This window comes from Convolutriloba macropyga, chromosome 3 (genome assembly GCF_964194025.1).
Source record: "Convolutriloba macropyga chromosome 3, txConMacr16.3, whole genome shotgun sequence".
Classification (NCBI taxonomy): Eukaryota; Metazoa; Xenacoelomorpha; order Acoela; family Convolutidae; genus Convolutriloba; species Convolutriloba macropyga.
In genome coordinates, this window is record NC_134470.1 from 2,467,590 (window position 1) to 2,473,055 (window position 5,466).

The window sequence follows — 5,466 nt, forward strand, 5'->3', positions numbered from 1 at the left end:
TGCCTGCATCAGGATTGTGAAAACTGGAAAACCATTTAAGAATTTGTATGATTGGAAGGAATCAAATATGACCTTTTAATGGTTACTGGTTTATTTTGTATGAGTTGCAATCAGGATCCACAAAAAAAAACCAGTCACAACGTGTCTTTTATATCTTCTTTTCCAAACAATCTCCATGAAAAATGTCTGCCACAACTTTTCTGGAGTGATAGTTGCTCGAAAAAAACAATAATATGTTTTAAACTTGAATGCAGATTACTATATTGAAACAATTAACAATTTAAAAAAACAATTGCAGCTAAAAATTAGGAAATTGTAATTTAAACTTTTACAAGTTTAATTCAATTATGGTCTCAGCAACCTTTTCATCAGAAGTAATAAATAAAATAAACCAACCAAACTGTTATTATTTATATATTTGAATAGCAAGGCATCTACTTGAAATTTTTAAACCCCCGAGAAGGCATTTGTTTTCATACAAACTTAGTACACACACATGTCTTCAATTTACACTGAAATTTGGGGGCGACACGGAAAGGAACACCAAATCTGATATTAATAGGAAACAGAACCCAGGGGAAAAACCCGCGAGGTAAATAAAACCACTTGGAAATAAACCCGTATGTTAATATTGGACTTCTACCGTGATAATATATTTGGATGTAATAATGTCATCTCAAGTAACCAGTGCCACAAGCATTGTCATGTACAAAGAAACTGGGTAGGGAAGTTGAGGAAATGCAGGCAAGTTCCGAACTCCAATAAGTGTAAATCAGTACTGGGCAAGTGTAAATGCAAGTCTACCATGTAATATAATTTGCCTCGCTTTCTCGCTTCAAATTTTGTTCTTTCAAGCTTATTTTAACGGCGCAAAAGATAAATTCACGTTGGCGCAGTAAGGAGAACAAGAAACTAGCTTGAGGTAGATGGGGGGTTCGAGCCCTCTACGGAACCTTATTTTTTGCACTTGGCTTAGAATTGCCAAGTCTGATATGTCTTAATTGTGTTATGATCATAGCTCTGAATCAGTACTGATACCTAGACTTGGAATTAGACTTGTCCAGTATTGATATTGACTTGGCGTTAAGTACGTTACGGGGTGGGGGGGGGGGGTGGGATTATTCACGCGTTATAGCACTTTTGATGCATGGTTTGTGTTAAATGATTGTCTCAGTCCTGGTAACACATGTCTTCTTTTTGCTGATAGTGTCACCATTGCAGTCAGATTCTTGATGGCAAGATCTTCTCTCGCAAACTGCCCTAAGAACATTGCATGTATCTGTGCTTTTGCAAAACGAATCGTTTTTGCATGGTTGAGTCGGCTCAACAGCAAGGTCCCCCATTGGGATTTTCCGGGCGTTGCCGAAAAAGAACAGGAGTGTGAGGATTGCAGCCACGTTAAAGGTCATATTCTAAACCGAAAAAAACACAATCATTTACAACTCCTCGTCCCTAACTTTTGGTTGGGAATTCAAATAAACCTTGCTTTCATTTTTTCAGCTTCGACGTTATCGTCGACATATTGCGGGAGGTCGTACACATTTATTGGGGGGGAGGAGGTTGGCGTTGGAGGAGGGGTTTTAAAAATTTTGAGCAGGGAAAAGGGATGGGAGGAGGAAAAAAATTGAAAAACAAATGCAGACAGAAAAAAGATGATTACGATAGCATCTCAGTTTGTCATGAAAATTATTTTTACCATTTTTCTCTTTTCCAGTTGCTTGACACTTTTTGCGTATATCTGTGTGACGAATACTTTTTCACAAATGTATGAAAATACTCTTTCACGAATTGAGATGAAATGTCAATGCGATCAATTGTGAGCAGCTTTAAAAAGTGAAATCCCGGACTAAGCTTGCTACACCTTGACTTTTCTAACATGAGTAGAAAACAACATCCAAGTTAGAATATGTGATCATCGAAGTCTTTCCAGTCTAAAAATAAGTCTAGAGGTCTATTGAACACACCATTTTGGACAAGTGGAACATTCTAATTCAAGCAAACAGGTTATGCTACGCCCCCCCCCCCCCCCCCAGATTAGAGGTCATAAGTTTTTGCCCACCTCGAAGTGCCCTTTCTATTTTTTACGGTAACGTGCTATATAACAACAGATAAATTAAAAAAGAGGAGACATGAAAAACACGGGGGGGGGGGGAGAGAATAGATCCCAAAGTTCAGTGAAAAAAAAAGAAATTGTGGAGCAGCGTCAACTCATCATATGGAGTGCGATCCACTCAATAACGTGGACACGATAGTCTAGTGCCGTTTTATTGAGAATTAAGTGATAGTGCGCAAAGCACAATTCTGACTTGAAAAAAATCCACTACATCTTGTGATCCAAATAATAAGTGATTTTGAAAAACAACTATTTAATGAACAAAAACTTAACCTGAGAATAAACATCATGACGTGATGAAACCAAAGCACCTTGACAATACCAAATTAGTAATGATAACACTGTCGACATCGTTATCTCTACTCAACAGGAATTTTGAAACACGTGTCCAAGTGTATAAAAAGAGATTGCACCCTCGACTAACAACACGTTTTAAATGCTCGATAACTTTAGAATTGAGATTTACTCCCGTATCGTTCCTCTTTCTCAAATCTCAAACCCAGAGATGTATACATAACTTATAATGTTCTGCAGCAAGTTCTTAACCAAGATGATAATTCTCAATTTAAAAAGTAAGTTAGACTAACTCAGCTTCTGCTATTCTAACTTTACTGAACTAGCGGACTATAATGTCTTCATACCTTTACGCTCGAATCAGATTTGATGCCGTTTTATATAACAAAATTAATCCCTATTTTCATCAATTAAACATTCTTGAACAACTAACCTTAAACCACGAGTACAACTACTTGTTTAACTCCTCGTAATTAATTACATCATTTAGGTATCTATAGTACTGACCAGCAGTCTTAATGGTGGTCATAAAGAGGCCTCCCATCTGATAAAACTAAAAATTAATTAGTATAATATTACAAAAAATAGTGAGACATCTCATTAGCTATGATCCGACCCATTTGCTCAGTTGGTTTATTTGTGCTAGTTTATCCATTTCTACCGGGCTTCTCCATTTCTATAATAAAAAAATCTTTTCTACTCCACTAGTGTAACAGAGAGAAGTCTTCTCATCTCGTTCAAATTAAACCGTTTTCTTAACTAATAAATACTAGCTCTAAAGTGAAAGATAATCCAGCTCATAATCTCATAATCCTCGTCCCGATACCACAATTAAACATCTCAAATTTTCACTGGTACCTTTCTGCTTCTTTTTTCAGAACTTTGTTGATAATAAAATGTTATTATCATATGGAACTAGGACTAGAGGTGCTGGTTCCCTCACAACCTAGCCATGATAAAAAACGACAATCTTTATTCTGCTTATTTTTAGTTGATAAAGCACTATAAACGATTGAAATTGAAAAATTAGATGCCAAAAATTGGGATAAATTGAAAGATGGACTAATTCAGAAGAATACAGATTTAGGCTAGAAGTTGATAACACAATTAGATGAAAAGTCTAATTGATAAAGAACTACTTGTATTGAAAAAAAACTAATGTAGACATGAGATGGCGAAAAGTTTAACAGAAATTTAGGGCAAAGCGAAAATAAGAAAATAAAAGTAATTTTAGCTAACGCAACGCGGCCAAAAACACTGATTTTGGTGAAAGACGGTTAATAGCTCAAAACTTGAGGCGTCTGGCTCATCAAAAGCTAATTGAAGATATAGTATAGGTTGGAAAACGTTGGTTTAATACACTATCAAACAGAATTTTGCATCTGTTGTTGCCAATGAACTTCCTGACGGATCAGAACTGGGCAAATTTTAATAAATTCACAACAAATTTAACGACCTTGCCATTGCTCTCAAAAGGAAAGGAGACAAACCAAAGAGACCCAATTGTAAGAGGCTAACCTAATAATATAAAAAATTCCAATTTTTGCAGAAATTTTAAAGATTTAGTCTCTAGATGCACGAAGAAACCATTTTATGTCAGTATCAATCGAATGAGAAATAAATCAGTTCAACCAAAGAGAAAAATTACTTTCTCTCATGATTATAGAAAAATAGCCAATGCCTTGCAGGACATGATGATCCTAGAAAAATAATTATGAACCAAAATGTAGTATTTGAATGAAAAGCCCGGACTCAATAAGCCGAACTTTTAACAACAAACAGTTTTTTTTGAAGATTACAGACTCAAAAAAAGTATGAACATACATTACCTCCATGAAAAACCAGACAAGATCCGAGCCCAATCTGGAACAACAACCAATACAACAAGAACCGCAACAACAACAACCACAACAACCACAACAACAACAACAACAACAACAACAACAACAACAACAACAACAACAACAACAACAACAACAACAGCAACAACAACAACAACAACAACAACAACAACAACAACAACATCAACAACAACAACAACACCAACAAAAACAACAACAACAACAACAACAACAACAACAACAACAACAACAACAACAACAACAGCAACAACAACAACATCAACAACAACAACAACAACAACAACAACAACAAAAACAACAACAACAACAACAACAACAACAACAACAACTACAACAACAACAACAACAACAACAACAACAGCAACAACAACAACATCAACAACAACAACAACAACTACAACAGCAACAACAACAACAACAACAACAACAACAACAACAAAAACAACAACAACAACAACAACCACATCAACAACAACAACAACAACAACAACGACAACAACAACAACAACAACAACAACAACAACATCAACAACAACAACAACCACACCAACAAAAACAACAACAACAACAACAACAACAACAACAACAACAACAGCAGCAACAACAACAACAACAACAACAACAACAACAACAACAACAACAACAACAACAACAACAACAACTACAACAACAACAACAACAACAACAACAACAGCAACAACAACAACAACAACAACAACAACAACAACAACTACAACTACAACTACGACAACAACAACAACAACAACAACAACAACAACAACAACATCAACAACAACAACAACAACAAGGTACCATCTCTTATACTTCTTTTAAAATTACATAAATGCCATAAGAGATTGTCTACTTTTCAAATATTAAATTGTCCAATTGCTTTTTAAAAGTTTTGATAGAAAGAAAATATCTTAATTAGTGGCCTGTGCCACTACGCCACCGGACAGTTTTAAAATTTTAGTGGTTGAGAAATGTTTTCATGATAATTTCCAGATCAATTTAAAATTTTCTCAGTCACGCCATGCAGCGTGCTCTAGTGATTTTAAGACAAAACAAAGAAGTACATTGCATATATTCTGATACAAAAATTTACACTGTTTTATCAATTAGAGTGCTTGGATACACAATTACTCAGAGAGAGTTTGAAGCTGACAGTAAAAATCATCCCTACAAAAAATCTCGGTT

General features: G+C 35.3%; 1 long non-coding RNA gene across 1 annotated transcript; it reads right to left on the bottom strand.

Annotated features, from left to right (window-relative positions):
* Nucleotides 1-232: 232 nt before the first annotated feature.
* LOC142336782 (uncharacterized) lies at nucleotides 233-1,826 on the bottom strand. Its single transcript, XR_012758907.1, has 2 exons — nucleotides 1,697-1,826; nucleotides 233-1,412 (listed from the first exon to the last, which is right to left on the bottom strand). It is a non-coding gene; the product is annotated as an uncharacterized LOC142336782 (long non-coding RNA).
* Nucleotides 1,827-5,466: the final 3,640 nt, after the last annotated feature.